Source organism: Trichechus manatus, unplaced genomic scaffold, assembly GCF_000243295.1.
Source record: "Trichechus manatus latirostris isolate Lorelei unplaced genomic scaffold, TriManLat1.0 scaffold00173, whole genome shotgun sequence".
Classification (NCBI taxonomy): domain Eukaryota; kingdom Metazoa; phylum Chordata; class Mammalia; order Sirenia; family Trichechidae; genus Trichechus; species Trichechus manatus.
Window position 1 is genome coordinate 4039461 of NW_004444109.1, and position 20606 is coordinate 4060066.

Genomic DNA, 20606 nt, shown 5'->3' on the forward strand with positions numbered 1-20606 from the left:
TATATATATATATACACGCGCACGCTCATAATGTATATGTGCATGCATATGTGTAAACACATACATACATTCAACTCTGAGACTATGATATTAAAAACCATTATTCTTTAAAATGGCTATACAAAAGTAAATGGAAATACAAACACACAAACAAACACACATACACAAATAGTACTATGTATATCTAGTTTTGATTTCTTTTTTCACTTAATATTAGATTACACTTCCTGGTGTCTCCAAATATTCTGTTTTTTAATGTTTCATTATATTGTGACAGTTGCAAGCCCTATAATATATTTAAACATTTTCTTGTTGTTAGAAAATTTTTAGTTTTAATGCTTGAAGGAAACAATCATATCTCTAAATTGTTTTCTCTGCAGACAAAACCTCCTCATATCTTGGCAAATTCTTTAAATAATTTCAACTTTCTCATTTCTACCTTTAAAAACAGGTTTAAATATTTTATTTATTTAATTTTTGGTTATTATCTGGTTATTCAGCAAACTCTTTTATTTACACTAAGTAATTTAAACCTCAAAGAAACTCTAGAAAGTATGAACTATTATCATCCCCGTATGGAAACTGAGGCACAGAGAGGTTAAGTTACTTGCCTGTGATTCTACAGTTAGTTAGCAGCAGACCCAGGATTTAAACTCAGATTGACTGGTCTTAGAGGCCCTGCACTATAACACTGACCATAGCATACTAGTGATGTCTAATCAAGAGAAAACCATCAGAAAATCCCAATCAAGGGACACTTTAGAAAATCCCTGGCCAATGCTCCTCAAAATTGTCAAAGCCATCAAAAACAAGGAAAGTGAGAACTGGTCACAGCCAAGATGAGCATAAGGAGGCACAAAGACTAAATGTAATGTGGTATTCTAGATCATCCGAGAGATGCTGGAACATAAAAGGACGTTGTTGTTGTTGTTGTGTGCCGTGGTGTTGATTTCGACTCACAGTGACATCATGTGATAGAGTCAAACTTCCCCTGAGGGTTTTCTAGGATGTTACCTTTACAAGAGCAGCTCACCAGGTTTTTTCTCCCACAGAGCCCGGGATGGGTTTGAACCGCCAACCTTTCAGTTAGGGCCGAGTGCTTAACTTTTGTGCCACCAGGGCTCCTTTGTGCCGCCAAGCCTCCTTAAAAAGCACATTAGGTGAAAACAAATGGCAACTGAATAAAATACAGACTGCACTTACTGATAATAATAATTGATCGGTGTTGGTTCTTTAGATGTGAAAAATATACCATACTAACGTAAGAGTCTAACAATAGGGGAAATTGGGTAGGAAAAAAAAAAAAAAACCTTAGTGCCGTCAAGTCGATTCCAACCCATAGCGACCCTATAGTACAGAGTAAAACTGCCCTCTTAGGGTTTCCAAGGAGCGTCTTGTGGATCTGAACTGCTGACTTCTTGGTTAGCAGCCTAGCTCTTAACCACTGGGCTCCATAGGGTAGATGAGATGTCTATATATTCACTTCACAATAATTCTCTGAATTTAAAACTTCTAAAATTTTAAAGTTTATTTTTTAAAGCAAACGGCAAGTAATCTTTATAGTATAATCCTTTTTTGTTAAAGCAAGCCAGAATATTATACATATATCATAGTTATTATACACACATATCATAAGTTTGGAAAAATTTGTAGAAGGAAAATGGGTAGGCTATTACCATTGACTCCACCATTGGTTACCTCAAAGAACTGAAGAGACATATACCGGGACAAGATTGATAAGTTTTCCTTTTACACATCTGATTTCAGGTTTGCTAAACACTTTAGATAAAATCTGAGTCAGACGTTTGTATGATTCTTTGATTACCAGGAGAGACACTGGACATAGGGGATAATATGCTCCTAATTTCCTGTCAAATGCTATAGTGCAGCAATACCCAAAGTCCTCTCCAAAATGGCTGTCTTTAGTCATCCAACTTGTTTGGCCCCAGACTTGCTATTTTTCTCTCAATTCTGAGGATTTAGAACTGAGCTCCTATAAGCTCTACCAGGTTTCCATTTGGACAACACCTACAACAAAAATCAATGTTTTTACTACCCTACCTCTCCTCTTTCCTGGTAACTTTTTTTTTTCTTTTAATTGTACTTTAGAGGAAGGTTTACAGAACAAATAGTTTCTCGTTAAAACAGTCAGTACACATGTTGTTTTATGACATTGGTTAACAACCCCATCACATGTCAATACTCTCCCTTCTCGACCTTGGAGGACCTTTTTATTCTGGTTGAAATATACACAGCCAAAGTTACACCCTTTCAAAAGTTTCTACATGTACAATTCAGTGGCATTGATTACATTCTTCCACTTGTGCTGTTATTCTCACTATCCGTTTCCAAATTATTCCATCACCATTATCTTCAACTCACTGTCCTCTAGGCTTCCCATCAAACCTTTTGAGTTGTTGTTGTCAATTTGATCTCACATAGATAATTCTTTTTTTTTTTTGGTACCTTAGATGAAGGTTTGCAGAGCAAATAGTTTCTCATTAAACAGTTAGTACATTCCTGGTAACTTTTGTCTTTCATTTTCCTTGGATAAAAATTATGGGCCTTGGAAATGTCAATCACAAGTCCTCTTTTGTTTTTGAGATACAAAATAATAAATTTATACCGTATATATGAAAATTTAAAAATCAAAAGTAGAAGCAAAAATGATATAAGAATTTCAACCAAATGATTGTTAGATAATTCTTCTCATTTTGATCAGCACAGGGAGCCCATCTTTTACAAAATGTTGTAAGTCCTGACCCACATTGTTATGATAAAATACTATAATCTATTAGTCTCACATGAGAAGGAAGCATTATTACTGGTGATATGTCAGGAATTTTAGTCCTTATTTGGAAATTTCCTAAAAATTACAATAATATATTGACATTCTTACCGGTTATAATGATCATATATTATTTTATAGACATTAAATATAAAATAAAATGTATAGGGTACAGGGGAATTTTTATAGAGATATGCATTGCTTGACTACAACAAGCCCAAAGAAGAGAAGCTTTACAGTATATATACTTCTTTCTAAAAATACTATTTCACTTTGGTGAGTAGCACCTGGGGTCTTAAAAGCCTGTAAGCAGCCATCAAAGATATTCCACTGGTCTCACCCTGTCTGGAGCAAGGGAGAATGAAGAAAACCAAAGACACAGGTGAAAGATTAGTCCAAAGGACTAATGGACCACAACTATCACAGCCTCCACCAGACTGAGTCCAGCACAGCTAGATGGTGCCTGGCTACCACCACTGACTGCTCTGACAGGAATCACAATAGAGGGTCCCACACAGAGTGGGGAAACCCTGAAAGTATAGTCCCCGAACACCCTTTAGCTGGGTAATGAGGTCATTCCTACGTTCACACTTCAGCCAAAGATAAGACAGGCCCATAAAACAAAACAACACTTAAGGGGCACACCAGCCCAGGGACAAGGATAGAAGGCAGGAGGGGACAGAAAATCTGGTAATAGGGAACTAAAGTTCGAGAAGGGAGAGTGTTGATATAGCATGGGGTTGGTAACCAATGTCACAAAACAATATGTGTACTAATTGTTTAATGAGAAGCTAGTTTGTTCCGTAAGCCCTCCTCCAAAGTACAATACTAAAAAGTATATAGATGGTTACAAAATAAAACTACTCTGTCGAACTCTTTCTTTATGACCCTCTTCACATTTTTAGATAACGTTTAAGAAGAAACATTTTTGTTATAAGACACGGTAACTCTGAAAAGTGAAAATTTACCCTTTTATCAGTCAATATACGATTTTAAAATTTCCAAATTTAGTCATAATTTTCCCTATGTAGCAAAACAAAAACAAAACAAGCACAAACAAATGAAACAAAATAAAACTCCACAACAGCAGGAAGAATCTCTTTTGGAAAGAAAAAAAAAAATGTTTGCCATAGCTTTTCATGCTTCCAAGGAAAGAAAAAAGGGCCTAGGAGTATATTTAAGAGCTTAACTTTAATTTTTTAAAAAAATAAAATTAATAATTCAAGGAAAAATATTTAAAAATTAATTGAAATTAATGGTTACGTATGGCACTTTCTTCTGATTTCATTAAAGCCATTAGAATTGGGAAGCTCTATAAATGGCGCATACACTCTTGGTTTTGTTTTGCAGAATGTTCAAAGACAATAAGAATTATTAAAAAATCTAAGTCCCCCAAATTATAGAAGGAATGATCTCTTGGGGAGAAAAAGTAAAAGAAAAAGAAAAAAGAGTTTGCTTAAGAATAATTGTGATTGACAAAATAAATACCTACAAATTATGTAAATTATATTTTATATATATAGAATATTAACATTTTAAATATCATTTTTTTCTAAATCTATTAAAATTTTCAACACCTAACAACTGTTTGCATTTTTCTCTATTTCTTATTTCCCTGGGGTATATTGTTTTTCTTATTCTATTTGTTCTTTGGGTCTCATTGTCTTTGTTTAAAAATGTTATTTGACTTGGTTCATGTCATTTCTGTATATTTTGTCAAGTGTCTATATAAGATATAGTCACCAACTTCTTCTGAAAAACAACCATTGAATACCTTGTCTGACATAATATTAAATTATGTTTGCATAGGCACTCACATAATAGTACTGCAGATTGAATTAAGTGTCAGGAAGTCGTTTATCTTTTCAGATGAAAGATATTTCTTTTCTAAGATTGTGCAGTCAATATGCCCTCGTTACCTGATCCTTTTTGGTTTTAGATGTCAAGAAACTCAGAGAAAATTTAATGATCATTTTCCTCATCATTAAAACCTGTTGCCGCGGAGTCAATTCCGACTCATAGCGACCCTATAGAACATAGTAGAACTGCCCCCTAGGATTTCCAAGGAGCAGCTGGTGGATTTGAACTGCCAACCTTTTGGTTAGCAGCCAAATTCTTAGTCACTGTGCCACTAGGAACTGTCTATTTATTTAAACATCCGTGTATGTAAAGGTCTTCACTATAAACGTAATTGGTTTATACATTTATCTTTCCCTACTTCCCCTTTCTCTATTCTTGTCTCTTTTTTTATTCATACTATTTTTTTTCAAATTTTCTTTCTCTCTCATTTACTATAGCGTCTTCAGATAAGTCCTACTTGTGCTTGTATTCCAAATCTATTTTCATCAATGCCCATCTCAGCTCTCTGTAGTCACTAAGTTGATAAAATTGTTGACCCCTCCTTAACTATTTTAAAATGTTTATTTTGCTTCTAAAGGTTGTTCTCCACCAATTCAGTTTTCTTAAAGATTTTTCTGTTGAGAGAACTGAGACAAGTTCTCCCAAGGACAAGACAGAGGAATATGAATGGAATTTCTAACTACCATACTAAAAAGCCTTTGCACTCAATGTCCAGTGTTTGCAGGTAACTTACTCCAACAATTTAGTAAACTAACCTCATGCTCCATATAAAGTAGTCCATAAGTGGACGGAGGGGGCACTTTTTAATTAATGTTTTATTTTAGGCCTAAGTCTGGTATCCCAGTATCCAACCCTGAGACAAAAGGCATCTTAATCATTTCTCTGCAAATAAGACTACTAAGGGTTCATTCTGATATGCCAAAGTTCACAAGGTGAGAATATGAATTAATATACAATGACCGTCTGAGCATAAAAGTAAATTAGAATAGGAAGAACATAAATAACGAAATCGGTAAAACACTGTCAACACCAGGAATTATTGCTATATGCACAATATAGCAAACTTCTCCTATCTTACAAGTGGAGCTTAAAAATATGTGATGAAAATTTATTCACTTTCATTTACCTTTATCTAGCAGAAAGCTGTAAGGCAGCAACCTAAAAAATGTTATTACCAGCACTGATTGCAACGAACCAAACCAATTACTACTTACTGAATTAAATTTCCAAGTGAGTCACAAATTTGAGAAGCAACTTTCTTCTTGAATTGAATTTATTCTACCAAATTGTCTGTTTTGATTTGAATTGAATTATTCAAATGATGTATCTGATTTTGTTTTTTTCTTCTCCTGTATGATCTACCATTTATGGATGTCTTAGAATATATACATATTTTTTGTTGTTAGTTACCATGAAGTCAGACCCCCAGCTCATGGAGACCATTTGTGTTACAGACTAAAACTGCTCCACAGAGATTTCTTGCCTGTAACCTTTTACAGAACCAGATTGCTAGGCCTTTCTTTTGTGGAGCCACTAGTAGGTTTGAACTGCTAACCTGTGGGTTAGCAGTCAACAGCAAACCATTCGTGGCACCTGAACTCCTAGCTGTATCTATGATTCTTAGACTTAAAATGTATTTGTACTTCTTGGCTTACCTGGTGACCCCTTTTCCATCCAAACTTTACACAACATCACTTTATGTTAACCGAATTCTGGAATCCAAAGCAGATACCTGCATTTTAATACATACCTGCTCTATTTGCATTCTATTATTGTTTCTTCTATTATTTACACCAGTAAATACAATGTAGGCTTCTCATAGGATCTGAGAACATTTCTATAGCCTGTTAAGACCAGCTGTGTTCCAATCTGTTGGGAAATGATTTACTTGTACTTTATGGATATTACCATAAAAAGTTCAGTTTTTAGCAATGTTGATCAGATAGAGGACAAGTAGAATTAGAGCTAATTAAACACAAGCACATAATCAGCAGCATATGGAAGGATAATATTGATTAATAACATACAGTATTTTACTGAAGATTGAGCATGTTCTTCCTGAGTTTATACTCATTATCAGTTTAATATATTCTTGTGTATTATATTCTTGGAAGCCAGACTTTATTACCAAAAAGCAAAAAAAAAAAAATGCTAAGAAGAAAAATATGTTTGGTGTCATTATCATTTATTTTACCCCAGATTAACAAAAACATTTGTACAGTTTTCCACATAGGTTTTCATTTGGCCTTATTAGGTCTCTAGATGTTGTTATTGTTGTTAGGTGCCACCTACTTGGTTTCGACTCATAGCGACCTTATGTACTACAGAAAGAAACACTACCTGGTCCTGCGCTATGATCACAATCCTTGATATGCTTGAGCCCACCATTGCAGCCACTGTGTCAGTCCATCTCATTGAGGGTCTTCCTCTTTTTCCCTGACCCTCCACTTTACCAAGCATGATGTCCTTCTCCAGGGACTCATCCCACCTGACAACATGTCCAAAGTATGTAAGATGTAGTCTCGCCATCCTTGCTTCTAAGGAGCATTCTGGTTGTACTTCTTCCAAGACAGATTCGTTCGCTCTTTTGGCAGTCCATGGTATAGTCAATATTCTTCGCCAATACCACAATTCAAAGGCTTCAGTTCTTCGGTCTTCCTTATTCATTGTCCAGCTTTCGCATGTATATGATGCGATTGAAAACACCATGGCTTGAGTCAGGCGCACCTTAGTCTTCAAGGTGATATCTTTGCTTTTCAACACTTTAAAGAGGTCTTTTGCAGCCAATTTGCCCAATGCAATGTGTCTTGATCTCCTGACTGCTGCTTCCATGAGTGTTGACTGTGGATCCAAGTAAAACGAAATCCTCAACAACCTCAGTCTCTTCTCCATTTATCATGATGTTGCTCATTGGTTCAGTAGTGAGGATTTTTGTTTTCTTTATATTGAGGTGTAATCCATACTGAAGGCTGTGGTCTTTGATCTTCACCATCTGCATATCGCAGGTTGTTAATGAATCTTCCTCCAATCTTGATGCCCCTTTCTTCTTCATATAGTCCAGCTTCTCAGAGTATTTGCTCAGTATATAGATTGAATAGGTATGGTGAAAGGATGCAACCCTGACTCACACTTTTCCTGACTTTATACCACACAGTATCCCCTTGTTCTGTCCGAACAACTGCCTCTTGATCTGTGTACAGCTTCCTCATGAGCACAATTAAGTGTTCTGGAATTCCCATTCTTCACAATGTTATCCATAATTTGTTATGATCCACACAGTCAAATGCTTTTGCATAGTCCATAAAACACAGGCAGACATTTTTCTGGTATTCTTTGCCTTCAGCCAGGATCCATCTGACATCAGCAATGATATGCCTGGTTCTATGTCCTCTTCTGAATTCAGTCTGAATTTCTGGCAGTTCCCTGTCGATATACTGCTGCAGCCAATTTTGAATGACCTTCAGCAAAATTTTACTTACATGTGATATTAATGATATTGTTCAGTAATTTCCACTTTCGGTTGGATCACCTTTTTGGGGTATAGTCTTAAACATGGATCTCTTCTAGTTGGTTGGCCAGGTAGCTGTCTTCCAAATTTCTTTTTGCATAGATGAGTGAGCACTTCCATCACTGCATCCACTTGTTGAAATATCTCAATTGATATTCCATCAATTCCTGGAGTCTTGTTTTCCACCAATGCCTTCAGTGCAGCTTGGACTTCTTCCTTCAGTACCATTGGTTCCTGATCATATGCTCCCACTTGAAATGGTTGAAAGTCTACTAATTCTTTTTAGTATAATGATTCTGTGTATTCCTTGAATCTTCTTTTGATGCTTCCTGCGTTGTTTAATATTTTCCTCGTAGAATCTTTCAGTATTGCAAATTGAGGTTTGAATTTTTTCTTTAGTTCTTTTAGCTTGAGAAATGCCGAGTATGTTCTTCCCTTTCGGTTTTCTATCTCCAGCTCTTTGCACATGTCATTATAATACTTTAGTTCGTCTTCTGGAGCCGCCCTTTGAAATCTTCTGCTCAGTTCTTTTACTTCGTCATTTCTTCCTTTTGCTTTAGCTACTCAGCATTCAAGGGCAAGTTTCAGAGTCTTTTCTGACTTCCATTTTGGTCTTTTCTTTCTTTCCTGTCTTTTCAATGACCCCTTGCTTTCTTCATGTATGATGTCCTTGATGTCATTCCACAACTCGTCTGGTCTTTGGTCATTAGTGTCAAATTCTGTCTTAGTCATCTAGTGCTGGTATAACAGAAATACCAAAAGTGGATGGCTTTAACAAATATAAATTTATTTCTTCACAATAAAGTAGGCTAAAAGTCCAAATTCAGGGCTTCAGATCCAGGGAAGATTTCTCTCTCTGTCAGCCTTCTTATCAATGTTCCCCCAGACTAGGAGATTCTCCATGCATGTCCAAAGGACGTACTCTGCTCCCAGCACTACTTTCTTGCTGGTATGAAGTCCCTCTGTCTCTCTGCTTGCTTCTTTCTGTTATATCTCAAGAGATTGCCTCAAGACACAATCCTATTTCGTAGATCGAGTCCTGCTTCACTAACACAACTGCTGCCTATCCTCCCTCATTAACGTCATAGAGGCAGGATTTACAACATATAGGAAAATCACATAATACCAGGAATCATGGCCCAGCCAAGCTGATACACACATTTTGGGGGGACATAATTCAATGACATTCTACCCTTTGGCCCCCCCAAATCACATCCTTTTGGCATGCAAAACATATTCCCTCCATCATATCATAGCAAAAGTCTTAACTCCAAGTCCAAAATCCAAAAATTCTTCTTCATCTGTGAAATCTAGAATACAAGTTATCTGCTTCCAATGGTACAATAATGGCAGAATAGTCACATGTTATACATTTCCATTACAAATGAGAGAAACTGAAGGAAAAGTAGGAATAACAGGCACTAAGCAAGTCAGTAAACACATTACATTAGCCCTCAAGGTTTTGAAAATAATCCTCTTTTCTCTGAGACAATTTACACAACAGCTCTGCCCTCCAGACTCTAGGTATTGTCCACACTCTCCAGATTCTGAGTGGAGGCCCCTTGGCCCTTGGCTTCAGCTCCGCCTTCCAGGCGCACTGGGACAGAAACTCTGCTCCCTCGGCTTTAGGCGCACCATTTTCCGCATCCATCTGAGAGTCGACTCCATCCTTAGAAACACCAGAGGCCGTGGCTCCACCCTTTGAAACCCCTGAGGTCATGGCCATACCGTTTGAGACTGAGGCAGCTCTACTTCTTGTGTTTCTTGTCTCTTCAGCTTCTGCTTCCTGAGGCCTCTTGGCCCTCGGGCATCACACCTGCATCTGCCCAGCTGCCACAAGTGCTGCAAAGCTCATAGCTCCACCAATAAGTGACTGGAAACCTCTTGCGCACAGACACTCAGCTCTCTCACTCCATGAGTCTGTAAGCCTAGCTCCACCAATAAGTGCCTGCTGGCACCGTAGTCCAACAGGAAGCCTCCTACACACAAGCACTCAGCTCTCCCGCTCAGTGGGTCAGTTCCAGCACTGTCTTGTGCTGGTCTCCTGGTTCTGCTGCTGCTGGTTCTCTGCTGCTGCCACTCCTCTATCCATTCACAGTTTCAAAACTGCTTCCGCATTTTAGGTATCTCTTAGAACAGACTCTATTCTCTAGGTATTTTTACCAGCTTCTGCAATCTGAAATTGATTGAACGTGCAATCAGGATGCATTGATAATCACTGGTGATTGGAATGCGAAAGTTGGAAACGAAGGATCGGTAGTTGGAAAAAATGGCCTTGGTGATAGAAACCATGCCGGAGATGGCATGATAGAATTTCACAAGACCAACGACTTCTTCATTGCAAATTCCTTTTTCACCAACATAAACAGTGACTATACACATGGAGCTTGTAGATGGAATACACAGGAATCAAATGGACTACATTTGTGGAAAGAGACAATGGAAAAGCTCAGTATCATCAGTCAGAACAAGGCCAGGGGCCGACTGCAAAACAGACCATCAATTGCTCATATGCAAGTTCAAGCTGAAACTGAAGATAATTAGAACAAGTCCACGAGAGCCAAAATATGACTTTGAGTATATCCCACTTGAATTTTGAGATCATCTCAAGAATAGGTCTCTGTATAAGTTCGTATATTGTTATTTTTATTAATTAACAAGGTAAGAATATTATGTTTGTTATTCATTAACAACATGAAAGTTACATCAACTTTTGTGTAAACTTTAAACCAGTTTCCAGAATGATAATAAATGATTTGTCTTCTTGTTCCCATTTATTCATTTTAGTCTGAACTAATAAAAATATTGAGACATGAATTCTTAGTTTTATCTTTCGGTTGTGATAAATGAAAAAAAAATTCTGAACTTTATTCTAGAAAATATGTAAGCTCTTGTGGTTAGATACAGTACAAAGATTAAATATGGGCCTTCCTTGCTCAACATAAAGGTGAAAGTAGAGGAAATATATAAAGATATAAATAATAATGCTAAACATACCTAAATAAACTAATTTGAAAACTATTAGCAACTTCCATTAGCAATTTTATAGGTTCCTGGGTATCTGAGGACTTTCTTGAGAAGGTCATTTTTAAAGAAGTGGTTGGTTACAGAATATATGCAATGTAAATAAATGTGTGAATAGTGATACCAGCAAGAATAAATAAAGATCATTTGATAACATTTTACATGGAGAAGTTAGACAAGAATATACTCCTTCTTTGTATTTCATTATTGGTTTGGTATTACAGTTTCTCCTCATATTTTTTAGAGGATTATCTTTAAAACTTTACTATGGAGTGTATATTGTAGGACTGCAAATGATTAAAAGCAGTATGCATTCTGAAACATAGAGAAATTGCTACTGCTATATGCAACCTAATAATGTGTAAAATGTAATATGAATGTAAATATAACAACATATTTAATTATCTGGGTTGATATTCTGCAAATGCATTTATTTACATTTAGATACATACAAGGAATCCTGTTATTTAGAGAAAAAGGGTGTAGTTTTGGTCTTCTTGATCAAAAACTAGCCAAAACAGTGTAATTAAGTATGAGGAAGAAAGAGGATGATGTAAGAAGAGCTAGGGTGAGATAACAGTTTACTTAACTTTTGATTGTGATTTGAAGTTAAGGAGCAGATTGGCTTGTGGAACATCTTTACAGAAAGGGGGAAAAAAAGGCTTTTCAATCAGCACACCTTTGTCAGAGCTGCTGTAAAATCAATTGAAGAGGGATCTGATTCAACATATTCAGTCAAAAAAAGAAAATGGAAACTTTTCTATCTCTATTTTACCATTTACCTTTCAAAAATTAGCCCTAGCTAATTTGTACCCCTTTTTTTCAAAAGCAGGTTGAATCAGTTCCCTCTCCAGGTGATTACATTTGGGCAATAGTTAAAGCAATCTAAAATTTGATTCATAAAGGTTTTCATAGGCTCAGAAAACTAACATTAAGTGACTGTTGATTTCACTAAGTTTTCTTTTAAAAATTGCCACCTAGTGACAAGAGAAAGGGAAAAAAAGATCAATCTCTGTCTTAGTTATCTAGTGTTGCTACAACAGAAATACCACAAGTAGATGGCTTTAACAAAGAGAAATTGATTCCCTCACAGTCCAGTAGGCTAGAAGTGCAAATTCAGGGTGTCATCTCCAGGGGAATTCTTTCTCTGTCAGCTCTGGAAGAAGGTCCTTGTCATCAATCTTCACATGGTCTAGGAGCTTCTCTGCACAGGAACCTCAGGTCCAAAGGACGCACTCTGCTCCTGGCATTGCTTTCTTGGTGATATGAGGTCCCCAATTCTCTGCTTGCTTCCCTTTCCTTTTATCTCTTGTAAGATAAAATGTGGTGCAGGCCACACCCCGGGGAAACTCCCTTTACATTGGATCAGGGATGTGACCAGAGCAAGGATGTTACATCCCACCCTAATCTTCTTCAACATAATCCAATCTTGCCTCATTAACCACAGGCAGAGGTTAGGATTTACAACACATAGGAAAATTATATTACAAAATGGAGGACAACCACACAATACCGGAAATCATGGCCTAACAAAATTGAAGCGTATTTTTGGGGAACACAATTCAATCCATGACAGTCTCTAATTTAGAAAAAAACTGGCCATAAACTGGTAAAAAAAATCATGATTTAACAGAATAAATACCAAATATTAACAGAGAAAGAAACAAAGAGTGATTTATCTGTCCATTCACCTTCCTGTCTATTTTATAGAGCTCTAAACATGTAATGGAGTCCTGATGGCACAGTGGTTGAGAGTTTGGCTGCTAATCAAAAGATCATCAGTTCGTATCCACCAGCCTCTCCTTGGAAACCCTATGCGGCAGTTCTGCTCTGTCCTACAGTGTCACTATGAGTCGGAATCTACTCAACAGCAATGGGTTAAACAGGTAATGTTCTTCACAAATAGAAAAGTTCTAGAGATGACAGAAGAAAAGGGGAGAGGAGGTAGAGATAAAATATAATCCATCTTAAATTTAGCTTCCTTTGGCTATCCTGGATACACTTGTCGCATTAAACCTTTTTTTTACTACATTTCAATCCTTATTTATTTATTGATGGCATATATTTTCAGTATTGGAATGCATGCTTACTAATTGAGTGTGTTTAAATTTTTTGGTTGGTAATGTGGATTTTGAGAAATATGATCTAGTAATACAAGCCACCAATGAGGCTAGAGGCAGTGAGGCACCACTGATCTGTGGTATGACAATATACCAAGGAGAGCTATATAAATAATTTATTACAGGTGCCTTTCCATTAGGTTATGTGGGAAACTTCTGGTTTTCCAGATATGACACAGAAAAACCAAAAGAAACCCACCAGGGCTCCCTAACTACCACATAGGAAAGACATAATTATGCCTGCAAGCCTTATCTCACAGAAATAAAGGAAAAAGTTTACAAAACTAACACATCCAGGAAACATTACCTAATAGAACGTTCGACTTTCACAACAATGAAGTTCCAACTGGTCTACTGAGATTCACGCGTTTCAAAAGGGGCCCACCTTGATGTTAAATGCATTAGAACCAGAATAACGCCTTACCTCTGAGGTCCAGAGGCATAAAACGTGGCTGGTATATCATTAACCCAGTGGTAACAAAAAGGTTAAAAAAACTCTAACATCCTAAAATAATATAAAAATCAATTTAATTTTTTTGAAGACTCCTGTAAATGCACAGTGTGATTTACCTCATAACACAAACAGAAGTTTTAACTCCCTTTCTTCCCCATTTCTTTCTCACCACACCTAATATCCACAATAGATGTTCGAAGGTTTTTCAGCGTCAATCCAAACTTTCCAAAATTTTCTTTAGATTCGAACTTAGTGTTGACACTTTCTTGTGTTTCTCTCTTTCTCTTGGACTTTTAAGTTCTCTTCAACAATAAACTCTATGTACCACTGAAAATTAGGACGATCTATTAGCTCTCAATTCTTCCGCTTAACTCCAACCACCCTGATTTGTGGACTAAGAAGCCCCAGACATTTGCTAGAAAAACTACGTTCTCTAAAACAGAAGAGAAGTTTTGTGAACATTTCTATGTTAATATTTTCCAATCCATATGTTCACACAGAGAGAGGCATATATACATACATGTAAAATATTATGGAGTAGCGAGAAAGGCTATCAAGTATGCTGCAATCATTCACATAAACTTCAACTACTGTCATTGAGTCTATTCTGACTCATGACAACCTCAAGTGTTACAGAGTAGAACAGCTCCATAGGGTTTTCTTGGCTGTAATCTTTATGGAAGCAGATCACCAAGCCTTTCTTTCACAGTGCCTCTGGGTGGGTTCAAACTACCAACCTTTAGGTTAGTAGTTGAGTGCAAACCGTTTACACCACCCAGGGACATACATAAACTTTGCATAAAATATGTTGTTGTTGTTGTTAGGTGCAATCAAGTTGATTGCAGCTCATACTGAAACCATGTACAACAGAACGGAACACTACACAGTCCTGTGCCAATCTCACAATTGTTGTTATGCTTGAGTTCATTGTTGCAGCCACTGTGCCAATCTAACTCATTGAGAGTCTTCTTCTTTCTCCCTTACTCTCTACTTTACCAAGCATGATGTCCTTCTCCAGGAACTGATTTCTTCTGATAATATGTCCAAATTATGTGAGATGAAGTCTTGCCATCCTTGCTTCTAAGGAGCATTTTGGCTGTACTTCTTCGAAGACAGATTTGTTCGTTCTTTTGGCAGTCCATGGTATATTCAATATTCTTCACAAACGTCGTACTTCTAGGCATCAAGTCTTTTTCGGTCTTCTTTATTCATTGTCCAGCTTTCAAATGCATATGAGGTGATAAACTATAGAGATGGTGAAAATAAATACATTAATACTACTACTGCTTTACTGATGTATATTATACAATTGTTTATAGTAGAGTTTATTACTTTGACCTCTAGAATTTGTTATTTATCTGTGAATTCGAATGTGTTGGAGAAAATCACATTAGTTGCTACAGGAACATTTTATTACTTAACACTACTACTATATATGCAAAAGGTATATGTTCAAACCTTGTGACCTTGTAGAGCTCCAACAATAACATAATATAATATTGCAATGCCCAGTGAGCCTAGAGTTTGGTGGGGCAAAGATGTGTGAATTTCTCTAGACCAGTTATGGGCCTCATAGAAGGAAGTTAGACCGGATTGCCATGAGCAAAACAACACCTAAGTGTCTCTCTGGGAAGGCCGTGTGACTCCAACAGAGAAGTGGGCATCAGAAACTAGGGCTAAGGGAGAATTCTTTAAATGTCAAGGATTTTCAATTGTTCCAAGTGAAATGCATGTGAGAGATATATAACGGAAAAAATATCCTAGAAATGCACAGAATCACCCCATGAGAGAAAAAAACAGCATGGGGAATCGACTAACCATAGTGGGCATCATGGCCAGATTGATAAATAGGTAGTTGCCGCGGAGTTGACTCAGAGTTATGGCTTCCCTATGTACAACAGAACAAAATATTGCCCAGTCATGTGTATCCTCAACATTGCCAGCATGTTTAAGTCCATCATTATACGTATCATGGCAATCTATCGCACCAAGTGTCTCCTTCACCCTCTCTGGCTCTCTACTTCACCAAAAATGATGTCCTCCACCAGTAAGTGATCCCTCCTGATGATGCGTCCAAAGCAAGCAAGTCTGAAAATATTGTTATCCACAAGGTTTTTATTGGTTAATTTTTGGAAGTAGATTGCCAGGCCTTTTTTTCTAGTCTGTCTTAGTCTGGAAGCTCCTTTGAAACCTGTCCTCAGTGGGTGACCCTGCTGGTATTTGCAATATCAGTAGCATAGCTTCCAACATCACAACAACACACAAGTCACCATAGTATGACAAACTATGTGGTGGATAGCCATACTAAAACTCTATTAATAAAGTTATTTCTTATATTTACTTCTTCTTCTCCCTGTCTAAAAATCATGGATGGCTAAAGCTGTATCAAGAAATTCAGGAGCCAATGGAGTGTAAATGAGAGGAGAAACCAACCACATATTACTTTCCTTTGCAAGCTTCTCACCCTGGGCTGAAACAGGGGGAAAATAAACTGTATGAGAATTTAGAATTTTGATAGTACATTGGCTTGAATTTTTTTATATGTGAAAAAATTAAGTATTCTATTTTTATCTCAGAATGACTAAAACTGGTACGAAATTCGTCTGGGATTATCTCACACTGGTGAAATGGAGTCTACAGAATAATTTAATGATGTATTAGTGAGAAATAATCAAATTGTTTTCTGCATGCATCCTTCAGTGCAGTTCATTCAATAAAGTGGTTATGTGGAATTAAAAATATGGAAAGAAATATTGGATGAAAACATTCTTTCTTATGCTATCTAGGAAAATAATAATAATATAAACATTTTATTACATAATTTGAACTTTAAAATAAAACATATGAAAAAGGAAAACAAAAAGGCAAGAAAAGACAGAATTGGGCCCAAACGGTTCTAAAGATTCAATTTTCTGTGGAATATGAATGATTACCTAGAGTATGAGGAGTTACACTAATTAATGTTAGCTGAGAAATCCACTTAAATCATTTAGATGGTATTTTGTTTAAATGTTTCTATTGTGAGTAGAGTTCTGCAATGCAAAACACTCAGAGTAAGCAGTTTTATTATTTTTGGTATCTGTTTAATATTTTACATAAGAGGTCTAAATATATTGAGAAGTTGGCATTTTTCTTGTTATGTTTGCTAAATATTTTAAACAGCCAAGATTTCTAAATTCTGTTGTCAGATGGGCAAAAATGTTATAGAAACTAACATAAGTTTTTACGACTATTTAGCCACCCGTCTGTCAGTTTGTCATACTGTGGTGATTTGGGTGTTGCTCTGATGCTAGAAGGATGGCACAGGACCAGGCAGTGTTTGGTTCTGTTGTACACAAGGTTGCTATGAGTGACAACTGACTAGACGGAACCTAATGACAACAACAACATGCCGCTGATATTTGAAATACCAGCAGATTCACCCATGGTGGTCAGGTTTCAGAGTATCTTCCAGACTAAGGCAGACTAGGAAAAAAGACTCGACAATCTGCTTGGTGGGTTTAAACCGCCAACCTTTCATTTAGCAGCTGAGCACTTAATCACTGCACCGCCAAGGCTCCTTAAAGATAGGATAGACAACTATAAAGCAATCTGTCTGAGATTATCCCTCATTGGTGAAATGGAGTCTACAGGACAATTTAATTAGGTATTAGTGAGAAATAATCAAATTGTTTTCTGTTTCCATCCTTCAGTGCGTTTATTTGTTTGTATTTATTTATGTTTACTTCGCACATAGTGAATTCCTTCTAAAGAGTACAGATACCAAAAGGGGAGGGGGAAGGAGTAACTTTACAGTAGAGAACCCTGACATACAGTACCTCAAGCTAGGTGGTCAAGATTAACATCAACACTGATACGTCATGTTGATATTATATACCCTTGATAAGATGTGATGAGAATGGTACTTTCGCTCTGTGATCTTACTCTCAAAAGCCCAACTCTGTCCTAGAGGGTCGCTGTGAGTCGGAATTGACTTGATGGCACACAACAACATCAGCGACAATGTGACAAGTGTATCATATTAGGTCCTTAGGTGGTTTTTACTTGACTGTTAACCTAAAGGTTGCCAATTTGAACCCACCCAGCGGTACCACAGAAGAAAAAGCCTGGTGAGCTGCTTCTGTTACGACTGCAGTCAAGAAAACCGTATGAGGTTGCTGTGAATTGGAATTGGGAATACTATTTTCACAACTTCTTTTAAATGTAAAACTATTGTAAACCAAAAGGGGTTTAAAAAATTTAAAAAAATTGAGAAGATTAATGATGTAAGATATGAATTTATAGACTGGAAGAAAATGGTATAGAAACTACACTTTGCCTTGCTTTCAATATGTACTCTTCAAAAATAACTCAATTCTTCAAACACTTGAAATCCATAGGTAAAATGATAATACTAACCTGAAACCAAACCTGTTGCCAAGCTGAGTTAATTCTGACTCATAGCGACCCTATAGGACAGAGTAGAACTGGCCCCATGGGGTTTCCAAGGAGCAGCTGGTAGATTCATATTGCCAACCTTTTTGGTTAGCAGCTGCATCCTGGTGTTTACACAAGAATATCCATGGGCTGCAGTGGTTCTCAACCCTAGCTGAGATATAGAATATTACCTGAGAAACTTTTAGAAGACACTAATTCCTGTATCCCATATCAAGAGATTCTAAAATAATTGGACTGCATTTGGGCCCAAGCATTTACTTTTTCTTTCTTTCTTTTAAGATCTTCAAGTTATTCCAACCAATAACCAGAGTGAGAGACTCAGGATTTAACCATCTCATTCTATATACTGTAGATATGACTGTATCTGCATCCAGCACCACAGAATTCTGTGATAAATTAAGAAGACATAAAATGGCGAAGTATATGTTGTTTTCCCCGTCAGGGCAGTATTGGTGATAACTGAGCATCATCTAGTTCTTCTGGTCTCAGGCTGATGAAGTCTCTGGTTTATGTGGCCCTTTCTGTCTCTTGGGCTAATATTTTCCTTGTGTCTTTGGTGTTCTTCACTCTCCATTGCTTCAGGTAGGTTGGGACCAATTGATGCATCTTAGATGGCCACTTGCTAGCTTTTAAGATCTCTGACGCTACTCACCAAAATTAGATGCAGAACATTTTCTTAATAGACTTTGTTATGCCAATTGACCACCATGGTCCCCAGATGCCCGACCCTGCTACTCTGTCCCTCTAAGTGTTTGGTTGTATTCAGGGAACATCTTAGCTTTTGGTTTAGTCCAATTATGCTGACTTACTTTGTATTGTGTGTTGTCCTTCCCTTCACCTTAGATAATTCTTGTCTATCTAGTTAGTGAACGACCCTCTCCTTCCCTCCCCACTCTCATAACCATCAAAAAACGTTTATTCTGTGTTTAAACCTTTTCTTGAGTTCTTATAATAGTGGTCTCATACAATATTCGTCCTTTTGTGACTGACTAATTTTACTCAGCATAATGCCTTCCAGATTCATCCATGTTATGAGATGTTTCACAGATTCATCTTTTTTCTTTATTTTTGCATTGTTTTCCACTGTGTGGATATACCATAATTTGTTTATACATTCACCCATTGATGGGCACCTAGGTTGTTTCCATCTTTTTGCTATTGTGAACAGTGCTGCAATGAACATGGGTGTGCATGTATCTATTGGTGTGATGGCTCTTATTTCTCTAGGATATATTCCAACGAGTGGGATTGCTAGGTTGTATGGTACTTCTATTTGTAGCTTTTTAAGGAAGTGCCAAATCGATTTCCAAAGTGGTTGTATCATTTTACATTTCCACCATCAGTATGTAAGCGTATCAGTCTCTCCACAGCCTCTCCAACAGTTATTATTTTGTGTTTTTTGTATTAGTGCTAGCCTTGTGGGGTAAGATGGTATCTCCTTGTAGTTTTGATGTGCATTTCTCTAATGGCTAATGATTGTGAGCATTTCCTCATGTGTCTCCTAGCCACCTGGATGTCTTCTTTGGTGAAGTGCCTGTTCATATTCTTTGTCCATTTTTTAGTCGGGTTATTTGTCCTTTTGTTGTTGAGGTTTTGGAGTATCTTGTAGATTTTAGAGATTAAATGCTAATCAGATTTGTCTTAGCCAAAATTTTTTCCCAGTCTGTGGGTTGTCTTTTGACTCTTTCGGTGAAGTCTTTTCATGAACATAAATGTTTGATTTTTAGGAGCTCCTTTGTGCATTGTTAGTAATATTTTGTATTCTGTTTATGCCATGTATTAGGGCTCCTAGAGTTGTCCCTATTTTTTCTTCCATGATCTTTATTGTTTTAGATTTTACATTTAGGTCTTTGATCCATTTTGAGTTAGTTTCTGTGCACAGTGTGAGGTATGGGTTTTGTTTCAATTTTTTGTAGATGGATATCGAGTTATGCCAGCACCATTTGTTAAAGAGACTCTCTTTTCCCCATTTAATGGACTTTGGGCCTTTGTTAAATATCAGCTTCTTATAGGTGGATGAAATTACCTCTGGATTCTTCTTCTGTTCCATTTGTTTATGGATCTGTTGTTGTACTAGTACCAGTCTGGTTTGACTACCATGCCAGTATAATAGGTTCTAAAATCAGGTAGTGTGAGGCCCCACTTTGTTCTTCTTCTTCAGTAGTACTCATCTGGGACCTCTTCGTTTTCCCTATGAAGTAGGTCATTTGTTTCTCCATCTCATTAAAAAAAATGCTGCTAGAATTTGGATCAAGATTGCATTGTATCTGTAGATCATTTTGGGCAGAATAGACATTTTCACAATGTTGAGTCTTCCTATCAATGAGAAAGACATGTTTTTCCACTTATGCAGGTCTCTTTTGGTTTCTTGCAGTAGTGTCTTGTAGTTTTCATTGTATAGGTCTTTTACATCTC